At 40.7% G+C, this 13,778-nt stretch overlaps 1 long non-coding RNA gene across 2 annotated transcripts; it reads left to right on the forward strand.

Moving 5' to 3' along the window:
- The first annotated feature begins 8,613 nt into the window (after positions 1–8,613).
- LOC121743636 lies at positions 8,614–12,055 on the forward strand. Of its 2 annotated transcripts, none has more exons than XR_006038306.1 (3): positions 8,614–9,393; positions 10,864–11,582; positions 11,874–12,055. It is a non-coding gene; the product is annotated as an uncharacterized LOC121743636 (long non-coding RNA). The 2 variants fall into 2 exon arrangements; XR_006038307.1 differs by lacking the exon at positions 11,874–12,055 and having other exon boundaries at positions 10,864–10,927; positions 11,405–11,849.
- The last annotated feature ends 1,723 nt before the right edge of the window (positions 12,056–13,778 follow it).

Genomic DNA, 13,778 nt, shown 5'->3' on the forward strand with positions numbered 1-13,778 from the left:
AGGACCATTGAAAAAGGGATGGATGCAATTATGTCGGCCAATTATCTTCTTGAGGTTCTACGGCTACATGGAACGGACAGTCTTCGTACCAAGTAACTGGGCCGTCTGGCCAATATGTAGTCAACATGCGTGATTTCACATGCTCCTGCAGATTGTGGCAGCTAACAGGAATCTCATGCACGCATGCTATCGCAACAATCAACAAGAATGGCGACGACGTGATGCGATTCGTCTCTCGATATTATTTGAAGTCCACAATGATCATGCTGTACGAGAATGTCCTTTACCCCATCAATGGGGTGGACAAGTGGCCCAAGTCTACTTGTGCTGGTGCGTTGGAACTGGCACCCCCGCGGACAAAACGACAGCGTGGTAGGCCGAAGAAACAGAGACGTGAGGAGCCCCAGATTCGTCTTCATGCGGACGGAGGTGAGTCATTGCGTCGCACCTTCGTGATGAAATGTCGTCGATGCGGTCAAGAAGGTCATAATAGGAGGACATGCAGCAATGATCCTCGGACAGATGCCCGTTCTCAGGTTGGGGAGACTTCGCAGCCCAACGGGTCGCGTGAACGTGGTGAGAGTACTTTGCCAGAATCGTCAAATAGTTGCCGAGAGGTAATATGCAATAAACATATATTCTCTAATTGTACACAGTGCTTTCTCGTATATACTTACTATGCTGTTAAGTGTTGCAGCCTAATGTTTCGAATCCGGGACCAAGCACTCGGACCAGGACTCAGCCTCAGAGATGCGGCCGCTGCGGTGATCAAGATTGACGGGCTTTACTTAATCTTAAAACTTTGTGTTTGTTTGGGATGGGTGAACAATTTACAGTGGCAGTGTTGATATGATGTGTATGGTAACTACGAGTTTGTATATTTTGGTGGCAGTCATGATATGATATGTATGTTATGTATGTTACAGACTAGATTGTAACAAATTACTCTAGTATTTTGGTAGAAATGATATCATGACATATTTTGGTGGTATTTAATAAGAGTACTTCGTCGGTTTGTATCCATTTTTTACATAGTATGTGATTGTGATTTCAATCATAGTTGGGTAACTTCATTTGTGATTTCAGGCATAAAGAAAACAATCATCATCAGACATTTGTGATTTCGGTCATATTTTACTAACATCAGTTGTGATTTCAGTCATAGTTGAGTAAGAGTAACCTCATTCGTAATTTCAGGCATAGATTAAAACAAAGCTTTGCAAAGCGTAATCAATCCACAGCAGAAGATAACGACGGAGTGAACACGACATAGCTATGTTATAACAGTAGAAAAATTAAAATACATAAGAACAAGATAGTGATTTTTAACCGTCGGAGAGTTTTTGCCGTTTTACCAATTGTTAGCGCCAAATCGTCACACTCTTCAGTTTTCATGCCCAGTTGTAACTTCAAGGTTTCAATCTCCTCAGTTTTTATGCACAATTTTTCCTGCAGAACACCTTCAAGTACCGATTTGGCTCGAACTTCAGATTTGAATTGGTCTCGCTCAAGTTTCACTCTCTGAAAGTAACTGTCTTGACTTGGGGATAGACTCGCATCAACCCATCGAAAAAACTTGCAATCATCTTCCTGCATAATACTTCCTCATTAATCTTTATGCCAAGAAAATTAATGGAAAAAGGACCAAAATACATGGTTTTAACCTTCCATATTGGGCAGCGATAGTAACGTCTACCCGGGTTAGCAGCCGTCCTAGATGTCACAAGCTCAGCATCAAGATCGTGATTACATTTCACAATTTCGGGACGAGGCCAATTCCAATTGAAGCTTGAGCCGCAAGATTGAGAAGAAGAAGACATTGCAACACGACCTGAATTCAATTTGACAATATAAAATTCAAATCAGCAATGCAAGAATTCAACTCGGCCTGAATTCAATTTCATCGAAAAGATAGCACATAGCACATAGCACAAAAACTAAAATTTCCGCCCAACTGTAAACTTCAACCAAGAACAGCAAAATTTTCCACATGCCCCGACTGTAACCCTACAACCATTAAATTCGACCAAGAATTACAAATTAGTTTTTCAGATGCTAACCCTACAACAAAAAAATCAACCACCAATTGCAAAATAAAATTCCAGCTGAAATCGCTTAAACCCTTGTGGATACCTTAAATTCAGCGAAATCCAGATGAAAACCCGTAATTTCCAGATGCCGAACAGATGCCGAACCAGATGCCGAACAAAATATAATCGCCTATTATGTTAGAGAGGGAAATATGAAAGACGAAAATGAAACGGATAGGGAGGGAAAGGAGAAAGAAAATAGGAGAATGGAATTATGACGACTATACTGTTTGACAAGACAGCCCCTGCACATGCAGACTATGTGCAGGCATAGGGAGCAGGTGTAGTACGTAAAAGGTCTAAACTGCCCTTCAGCCCATTTGGGCATTTTCGTCCGAAAAATAGTAAAATATACACGTTTTGTGATTACATATTTTGTTAGATCCCTCTGGTGGGATTTTTAAAGGTTAGGGGCCTCTGCCGTTACACAGCGAAAAGTTAGGGCCATTTGGTGCAGTTCACTCTAAATTTAAAATTTAAGTTGAGATGCCTATGTATCCTCAATGCTCAATTGCATTTTGGAATCAAAGTTCACGTAGTTCTCTTACCTTGCTTACCTATTTGGCTTGATCGTAGGAATTGGCGGTGCGCCTACTCTTTTTCCCGGTGAGTCTACTTCTTCTGTCGTCCAAGACGTTGCCTCCAACACTAAAGGCGGACTCGACGGCGACAGTGGAAGCCGGAACCGAAAAGATCTCTTTGTCCATTGATGCAAGGATGGGAAAATCTTTCTCGTGTGATCCCCACCAATCTAGGACGTCGATTTATTGGGGAACGAGACCTCCTTCTTCCTTATTGAATGAAAAGTGTGAGTTAAAATATAAGTCTAACTCACTTGTCGAATTTGCCGTCCCCGCTGCTGAAGCCGTATAGGTCCGCCAATTGGGATTGGGCGTCAGGGTCATCAACTTGGAAGAAGCCAAAGTTATGTGTTTGACGGGGGGTCTAGGTCTCACTTGGTGGGTACGGTTGTACTTGGCTTCGTAATCGTGAAAGAGAGCCTGCAAGTCGAACTCAAAACTTCTTTGGAGGCTTGGGAGGTGGGGGAGGTTTATTTGGAATGTTTGGGCTAGGTTTATGTAGTTATCGTCCTCGTCAGTTTGCAAAGCTCGGAGTGGTTCAAGATCAATAGAAGCCAAATTGTTGTAATAAAATTCTAAAATTTTGAAAGTACCAACTAGTTTCCACTTTGGATCCAAAACTTTGGCAAGCAAAAAAACCGTGGGGATCTCGTTGAAATACTTGAGCCATTTTTCAACCATGTAATATAAAACACACATTAACTCAAGATTGTTTGTGGAATTTTTCATTGCAGTTTTAAAACCAAGTGATATGATCATGCAATGTTCTAAAACACGAACGGATGTGCAATAATACACACCCGATAACTCAATAGTGGCATTTCGAAAACCTTTGAATAACTTAAACAAGCTCATGCATTGATCCCAACAAGAAGATGTTAGATATAAATCATCAACAGGGTAAGTTCTATAAAAATCAACTAAATATTCTATATGCTCCAATGTAGAATGCAACATATCATATGTAGAGTTCCATCTAGTAGACACGTCTAAAGTAAAAGTTGTGTACCTTATTTTCTTCGTGTGACAATACTTCTTCCACGCCTTGCCAATTTGAGGCTTCCAGTGGATCAAGGATACAGCTGTAGTAATAGGTTGAATATGTCTTTGCCATAAAGACAAAGCATCTTGTACACATAAGTTTAAAATATGACAAATACATCGTTGGTGAAAATACTTACCACTTATCACCGGGGAGCAAGCCGCAATTAAATCGGATATACATGCGGTGTTAGCGGTTGCGTTATCAAAACCAACCGAAAATATCTTGTTGCATAACTCATACTCATTCAAAACTTGAATAATTAAAGATGCAATTGTTTGTGCGGTGTGTGGGGAAGGAAATTGTCTAAAACCAATTAAACGTTTATTTAAAGACCAACTATTGTCTATAAAATGACATGAAATTCCCATGTAAGAATTTCGTTGGAAAGAATCCGTCCACACATCGGAGCAAATATTAACTTTGTGCCCCAAGGTGGATAGAAATTTTCCAACCTCTCTTTTTTTGTCAAAAAACTGACGGTTGTTAGATCTTTGAGCAGTAGAGGGGGAATTCTCTTTGTAACAACATTAAAAGCGGTTTGCATAGTAACTTCATATTTTTTGTCATTAAAAAAATTGAACGGCAAATGTTTCATTGCCGCCCATCTTACCATAGCATCGGTAACATTTTTCGGATCATATTTAAATAGCGGCGTACCTGTTTGAGACGATGAGCCGGCGGGGAAGTTTATTTGGCTTTGGGACTTAGAATGCCCATATTCCACGGGGTGTTTTGCCTTCAAATGGCGATGGAGAGTACCATATCCCCCACCGATAACAAATGGATAGACTTTATCGCAATAGTTGCAATATGCTTTGAACTCCCTTGTCTCCACGGTAGTGGTCGGATCATTAGGATTTGAAATTACCACCGGGACCTTCTTGAAATGTTTGGTGAAATCTCGGATTTCAACTTGGGAGGCATCTTTTTCTTTTGTCGTCCTGTGGGAGGAGGAGCATCGGCCTCCTCCTCATCATTGTTGCCAACTTGGCCGGTGCTAGAAGGGGAGAATTGATGCGATCCATCATCGCATTCGTCCGACGATAGATTCACATCGTACTCGAAACGCGAAGCCGAATGTGAATGCCCCCCCTTGTTGGTCGTCGTCGGCGAGGGCAAGTAACAAGGCCGCATTTCGATCTTCTTCCTCCTACGAAAATTATACAACTAAGTAAAAATACTAACACAAAAATAAAACACATAGACACATAGATGTTGAAAAATGAAATTATGAATTTAATAAAAATGAATTAACAAAAAATTAAAACATATTATAGCTTACTTGAACTCGAAGAGCGGCTAGCCTTCCCACCTCCTCCGCAACTTGTGCTCTAGAAGGGGCACGTCGACGACGAGTATCACTTTGATCTTGGGCAATTCCCTTGCCCCGATCACCACCACGACGAGATGAAGACATGATATAAATATTTATGGAAATTGAAAGTAGAGAATAGAGAGTAGTGTGATTGTGTGAAGATGATAACGTGAACAACGTGAGTAAATTATGAGCGCAAATAACGTAAACAACTTGAGAGAATGAGGATGGAGAATAGAGAAATTGAAATTGAGAGAGAAATTCTTATTAACACAAGAATGGGGTGAGTAGAAATGAAGATGAGGGGGGTATTTATAGGGGGAAATTGTGATTAAAAAAAATTAATTTTTGAAAATAACAGCCGAACCGCCGGTTTACCGCCGGTTTTCGGTGGAAACCGATGGTTTTTCGTCAATTTCAAATTTTTAAAAACAACGGCGAAACCGCCGAAACCGCCGGTTTTTCGATCGAAACCGGCGGTTTCCGTCAACGGTTTCTGCCCAAACCGGCGGCCGCGGGAGCGGTTTCTGAAAAGGCTAGGAAGTAGGCCTGAAAAGGTGTCGGGAGTTGTCGGGAACCGCCGAACCGGCGGTTCCGGTGAGACCGACGGTTCGGAACCGCTGGTTACGGTTCTTCAAAATTCGCAAACCTGAACTGGCCCGTCGGAACCGGCGGTTCCGGTCCCGGTTCGAACCGCCGCCGACGGTTCCGGTTCCGGTTCGAAACCGCCGGTGACGGTTCCGGGCCGGTTCGTCCGGTTCGGTTCGATTTGGAGACCTCTTATTGGGAGGATTGTGAGACAAAGATAAGTTGAACATGTTTCATAATCTCTCCTCATTAACATATTCCCTCGTAGATGCGTAGTAGATGTCAAATTAACTTCTAATCCGGGTATAACAATGTTGACCCACCTTTAAACTATCCCCTTGAACATAGTATTTTCCTTAAAGTGTTTAATTTATGTATTGGTCCCAAATTTGAGTTAAATAGACATCAATTTATAGATAACTATTAAATTATTAAGCCTAGAACAAATTAATACAAATAAAATTAGACCATAAGAAATGAATTAATCCGAATAAATTGGTCAAGCGTGGCTAACATTTTAAACCATATAGTATAATCTTAAAACACACAAATGACAAATGTGGACTAATTCCCCGGTGGATGAATTTGATGATCAATCTTCAACATGCTATTAGTGCAGAGATCTTAGATTTTTTTTTTTGGATCTCAACTCTCTACATGTAAAAGATTCTTATTTTATAAAATGAACCGTCTTTATTTATGTGGGTGAAAGGAAGTTAAGCGGGATTATGTCTAGAAAACCCCTAATTACCTATAGAAATAAATGACACGTTAATGATTCTATAAAATAATTAAAAGTGTATCAAATCTAGGGAAAATTCTATAATATTAGGCCATCCACAACGCTGTCACTAAACCGTCTCTTAACCGTCCCTTAAATTACTATTCGCGGGCCCCACTGTACTTTTTTACTCCATCCCTTAACTAAGGGACAGAACCTGTAACCCTCTGTCCCTTAACTGTCCCTTAAATTACTATTCATTCAATTTCATTTTTTATTTGTATTTCCAACCAAATTCAATAAAAAAAACACACTTTATTAACAAAAAAATAAAATTACAACATAAAATAAAAATACAACTTAAAATTCAAAAAAATAAAAAAAGACATAATTAAAATCCTAAAAAAATAAAAATGACATAATTTAAAATACAATTTTATAAAAAATAAAAAAACTACTCCGTCGGAGAATCATCCCCCGAAGGCGGTGGAGGTGCACTGAAGCCGTGAGGAGGCGGAATGCCAAGTTGTGCTGCCATAAACTTAATTTCGTTAAGCCAGGCTTGGTATTGGGCAGGCGTAATGTGGGAAGTGTCCGCCATTGTGGCGGTCATGTACATGGTCAAAGGGAGTTGGGGGGTCCCCCGAGCCCGAGCCCGCCTGGCTTGATTCGGCTCGACCCCTCCTCCCTCTAGCCGCCTTCGCCGCATTTCTCCCTTGCGGCCGACGACGCCCACGGGAGGAACCCCCGGCATCGTCTGTTGGGGTCTCAACCTCCTACGAGGCAAACTCTTGTGGCCCGCTGCCCGAACCGCCCTTACCAGACGAGTATTGCCCACTCGCAGTGTGCTTCGAGCGCTTCGAGGTCGAGCCCGTGCTGGACCGCACACCACCGGCCCACCTTTCCTCGTCTTTGACGACTTCCCAAACATCGACATATTTGAATTGTTTGCCGGTGTCGTCGTAGTAGACCCGCAAAGCCGACCTCAGAATGTCGGCTCCCGTGGCTCCGCTTTGGTAATGAGCCGCTTCATTCTTGTGGATGGCGCAGAATCGTTTGACCTCTCTGTCGACTCGGTCAAAGTGAGCGCGGAGCATCTTATATGTGCGGCGGCGGGACCCCTTCGACTTAATCTGGTGGTAGGCATCGGTGACCTTTTCCCAGAAGCACTTCCGGGGTTGTTGATTCCCGACGACGGGATCATACGAGACGTTGATCCAGGCGTTGTACACCGCCAACGTTTCTTTGGGGCCGTGGATGCCGGCCTAGATCCTCCTCCTCCTCGTCCGCCTCCGCCCTGGAGCTTCCACCTCCTCAGCCTCCTCCCCCGCCTCGGCCGTCTTCCGGAGTGGGTTCAACGGAATAATCCTCCCGAATCTGGGATAATCCCTGCGAATACCGTGGGGCGGAGGGACGGGCGTATGCATCCACGTCAAAATTGGGTGGTTGGTACCCCACCGGCGTCGACGAACCGGAACCACCCAATGTGTTGTACATGCTCCCCCAGTCGCCGAACGCGTTGAGATCCCACCCGCCGGAGTTTCCGTTGCCGGACATTTTGTGATGAGATGTTAGATGAAAATTGGAGAGGAAATGGAGATGATTTGGAAAGAATAGATGTGTAGTTGTGTGTGAAATGAGGATGAATTAGGAGTATTTATAGAGAAAAAAAATAAAATAAAAAATAAAATAAAATGAAAAACGACTATAAACGGTAATATTACCGTTTTTAATTTTTAATTTTTTAAACTTTTTTTTATTTAATTTAAATTTTTTTAAAAATGATTTATTGCGTCAGCGTGACGATGCTCACTCGCGGGCCGGCGAGTGGGAGTCACGCATGGCGCCGGGGCGCGCCACATCGCCTAGGCGCATGGCGAGACGTCTTGCTACTCGTCACGCCGTGACGGAACGCGGAACGGGCTGGGGACGAGACGGGACGCTGCAACGCGTCACGCCGCCGTCCCGTCCCTCCGTGACGGAATACGGGCCACCCGCGTGACGCGTTGCGGGTGGCCTTAGTCGCAACATGGAAAAGGCAATAAAATGGTCTTTTACCTTGTGTTACAATCATATTTTCGTGTTTGATGTATGTCATCTTTGTAACATCCCGAGTTTTCGTGCACAGATTTTGGAGTATAAAAAAAATTTTGGACGAAGAGACGATTGGCTTTATTTTGTACGTGTTAAGTTGGATTTAATCTTAGGAGAAGGACTTGAGTCATGTTTTGTTCTTTTGCTTTATGGAATTAAAATGCAAGGAATTTCAAATTTTGTGAAATACAATTATTGGAAGAAGGGAATGCCAAGAATTTTATACAAGTGGGAATAATGGAAGCCACTTTTCACCTATAGGACTACACCTTGCATAATTGGAATGCTTAGGTACATATGTTGTGCAACTAAGAAAAGGTCCACTCCTACTTTATAAAGTCTAGCCTATATAGGAAGATAAATTAAGAAAAAGACAATTGATAAAGGAAGTTGATCTATGAGGAGATCTCTTCCATGTCCTTCTCGGTTCCTACACCCTCACAACAAGCCAAAGATCTTCTCCAACCTATCAAATGAGACACAAAAATAGTAAGATTTTTACCCAACCAAAATTCACAAGTGTACAACAAATGCATCAAATAAAGGAGAGAAATGATGCTTGGTGATTTCCATATCTTCTCAAAGAAGTAATAGAAACTAAGGACCAAGTGATGGTGAGCTCATCTCCTTAACTCTCCCCAATGCCTTACACCGATTAGGAAAGATGCTCTTTTACCATGCTAAAGGGTGAGGGAATCCATAGCTAGAAATACAAGAGCACCCTTCCCAATACTTACACCAAATGGGTAGTGAAACTTTTAGCCTAAATTCAAAAAAGATGAGGGAATCTTTATCCAAAATTAGCCACAAAATACCAAGACTTTTCTCTTATAAAAGCAAACAATCACCACTCCTCCTTCACCACTTTCCAACACCATAAATTTCAGAATAGAAGCAAGAGTGAGGAGTGGGAGCAATCAGCGGAGAAATCTAGAAACCAAGGGGAACACCAAAGCAAGGTAATCCCTCCTTTACGAGAACAGCATTTCATATAGAACTTAAGATAGGACTTAGCACCAACAGAAACTGACAAAGGGAAACAATACTCAAATTATTCACGAGCTGATTCTTGAACATAGGAGCAATAGCAATTTAAGTTCGAAAGATTTAGCTCCTTCTAGTGAGCTGTGCTTACTAGATACACAATCCCAATCTTTTCTTGCTTGAAACTATAACAACACACAATCTGTAGTAATCGACTATGTAGAAGTAGATGGAGGGTAAAGAACTTAGCTTTAGGACAACGGCGACGAGGACAGCCGTGAGTGACAGCGGCTTAGTCTCGGCGGGTGCGGCGGCTGGTGGTGGCGCCGTGCGCCGCGAAATCGGAGGAAAGAGAGAGGAGTATTCGCCGGCAGAGTCCGACGACAGATTGAAATGAAGAAGAGCCGTGAGGAAGAAGAAGAAGGAGGTGCTGCTGCTTCTTTGTTTTCAATTAGGGATTTTCAGATTTGGGGAAATGAGAGAGATTTGCTTATGAGGAATAGGAAAGGAGTGAGAGGGAACGGAGGGCGCCGGCGGCCTGGTGCGCCGACTCGAGGGACGGACGACGAGCTCGACAGTGGTCGAAGGAGAGATTGAGAGAGAAATCAAATTGGGGGAAAAAGGAGTCGGAATGGTTTGGAAGATGAGAGCATTAGCAATGGAGCGCCCTTAGGCGCGCCCTATGCACCGACACGTCATCATTTTTATCCTTCTACCCTCCCACCTGCAGTGTGGCGCCCTAAGGCGCGCCTTATGACACGCCCTATATGTTTTACTATTGTTTAGTTAATTAATTTAAATATTTTCAAATATTTAATGCAAACTAATTAAAAAACACAACAAGTAGCTAAAAACCGGCGAAGACTACATTGATTATACAAAAGTTACACGATATTCGTCGGGTTCTGTACCCAACCAACGCGCATCACCACTTAACATCGGACTATTGGGACTTGAATCCATTTCATAGTAAATGTGAGTTTCGAGAGTGGAATCGTGAAATGAAATGTTATAAAAGAATGTGTGGTAGGGGGTATTTATACAAAATTTTTGAATTTAACATTTAAAAAAAATAAAAAAACGCGTGCCATTGTCCGCGCCCATCGTCCGCCAAGCCCACAATGGTGCCCGATGCCGCAGACGATGGCACTGACGATGACCTATCGTCCGTTGGAGACGCGAATGGTCGGCCGGCATCGCCCGCAACGCCTCAGGCGGCCGCTAAGGAAATAGAAAGAAAGAGGGAGACGACGTTCTCAAGTCACAGAAATAATTAAATTTAATAAAGAAGTGCTATTAATTAAATTTTCTGATTTAATTAATATGCAAGTTTCTAAAAATTCTCTAAAGGTGAACAAATGATAAAAGAAATAAATTAGGGGCATGCATTCCTATAAGTATATGAATTTCTCGAGTCTTATTAGAACATTGTTTGCTTTCAAAAGGCTATCTCCGCGAGTTAAGGGTGGAGTCAGGAAAATTCAAGTTACGGAGTTTTAAGCAAATAAGGTGGGCTTTCTAGTTACTATACAGTTTTTACGAAAAGTATTTTACGAGCTTTCTATATTGATATATGATTATGGGCTTTATTTTAGAATTGAGAAAATAGCTTTGAAGTATGATTTCAGTTGTTTGCAGTATGTGCAGTTATTTACAAAAAGTGAGAGTGATGTTATTTATATTATGTGACATTATGTGTTACTTAACGAGTACACATGAACGGTTAGCCTTTGTCGACATTGTGTTCGGCTTTGACCCATAAAAATGAGTTTTGATTCAAATAGGTTTACGAGAAAAATGAAGTTTTGAAAGTTATGACAAGCCAGGTTTTGTTTTGAACTTTGCCTATCTGAATGTCTAGCAAGGACGATGTCCCTACTAGACCAGGAGTTAGTGAATTCGGTTCACCAGGAGTTTTGTGAATTCAATTCACCAGGAGTTTTGTGAATATGTTTCACCATGAGTTTTGTGAATTTATTTCACCAGGCGTTTCATGAATTCGTTTCATCAGGAGTTGTGTGAATACGTTTCACCAGGAGTTTCATGAATACGTTTCACCAGGAGTTGTGTGAATACGTTTCACCAGGAGTTTCGTGAATACGTTTCACCAGGGGTTTTGTGAATTCATTTCACCAGGAGTTTCGTGAATTCATTTCAATAGGAGGTTCGTGAATTCATTTCACCAGGAGTTTTGTGAAATTCGTTTCACTAGGAGTTTCATGAATTCATTTCACCAGGATTTAGTTCAGATACGACATATGTTCCAAGAAAATAGATCGGCAGATCGCTTTTAATAAAGGAAAAGAAAATGATTTAGTGTTCTCGGATCTTTCACATAAAACCCATTTACTCAGGAGTGACTTGACAAGAACCAATTTTTAGTAAAATATATTTCGGCACGTGTCCACTGAGTACACCAAGTACTCAACCCTTCATATGTTTTAAAAATGTGTAGGTTGAGGAGTGATGATGGTGGGCGGTGTTGGTCACAGACGATGAAGATTCTTCGATAGAATAGTACTTGGATGTGTCGTGTCTGCTCTTGACTCTTCCGCTGCAATGTAAAAATCTAGTTTACATTCTTTGTATCATGCACTCTGATTTATATTTATTCCAAGTTATTTCAGTTCATGTTCAGTTGTGCCACATTTTCCCCTTTCTTTCCTGTTTCTTTTATCCCCCTAGTCGCGATCAACCGGGCTTTCTATCCTTAGAAAGATCGGTCGTGACAATCTTATTTCTTGTCAGTTGTGTTTCAATTAAGGTCCAAGGTAAATTTCTTGATAAAACCGTTGCTCTATGAAGGTACCTATCACACCAAATTGGAGGGATATTTTTTTATTCAAATAGTAACCCTAGATAGTCTCTTATTTCTTCACTATCATTAAGTTCTGAGATGTTGATAATGGGTTAACCCACTTCATGTCTTTTACCTGAGTCTTGGGATGTCAATCGGGCCAGCCCACCGAATTTCGGGCCAACCCTATTCGGATTGTGGGTCAATCGGGTGCGTGCTATGTGACATCCCTAACCCGAGACATGCATCATTTGGCATATTAACATATTTATTATCGTTAATTATATGTGTCTTAGTATATTAAGCGGATATCATGGATAGTAACAGTTAATGTTATGATTCCTGAAAGATTTTTAAAAAATAAAATCAATTACATATATAATGTAATTTTGCTTTAAATACTAAGTATTAAATCTAAATGCATGTATGTGTAATAATGTGTGCGTGTATGTATATAAGTGTACGTACTAATAGCCTAACTAAATTTAATTTCTTTATGTAATTGTTCTAATATCTTTTTACTATAACTTTTATTTTAACTTATTTGTAAAATTAATTATGGCAAAGATATATTTAATATTCTATTTTACCTTCAAGAATGTGAATGAATCCAATTAAAGAAAGGTGAGTCGTGTAAAATTATATTAAACTACATGTATCTAATGTGTATTTAAAGTAGATAAGTGTGACTTTGTAAATTAGCTTTATTTGTATAATTTAAAATAATAAGTTCAATTTTATATATAGGTATAGGAGAGGGCACGTGTAGTCCCATGAATTACTGCATGTCTTATACCTAGGTGGATTATTTGAAACCATATACAAGTGAAATAATTAGCCGACTTTAGCATGCTCACTTATATATATACACATATAAGAGTGTATTAAAAGAAAAAGAAAAAAGGAGTATAAATTAGAGAAAGAAAAGGGACGAACGGGAGAGCAGAAAATACATGAGGGTTAGAGAAGAGTAGATTCATGATATAAACGTACGCATACATATTTTATGTTGATCACGCAACACTTTCACAATTGATCACCAACTATGTACTTATGTATATTTATATATTTCACCGATCAAAATCTTGCAATTCGTAATAATAGGATCGAGGGTGGTAAATTAGGAGGCAAAATCAGAAGCTTAGTTTGATAACCTATCGTAATCACATTTTTAATTTTACATATTTTTATGTGGTTGATTGGCATGTGTTAAATTGAAGTTAATTTGAATTATATGATGTGAGACTGAAATGGTTATGTGTTATTTGATATTGATGGTGTAATATGATGTGGATATGTGATTTGTGTAATGCATATGTTTATCTATAGTATTGGAGTTAATTGATAGAATATATGGATATGTTATTAGTGCAATGGATATGTTTGACGTTTGGCATTTGAATTATTCGAATCATGAGATTAAAGAGTATATGTGGCGGTCTTGCTCTGTATCTGATATACAATGGCACCGGCGGATCCAGGGGGCAAGAGGGGGCGACCGCCCCTTCCCGGCCGTCCGGAGAGCCTAAATATCCCTTATAATCCAGTCGAAAATAGCAAAAA

This window comes from Salvia splendens, chromosome 1 (genome assembly GCF_004379255.2).
Source record: "Salvia splendens isolate huo1 chromosome 1, SspV2, whole genome shotgun sequence".
NCBI lineage: Eukaryota > Viridiplantae > Streptophyta > Magnoliopsida > Lamiales > Lamiaceae > Salvia > Salvia splendens.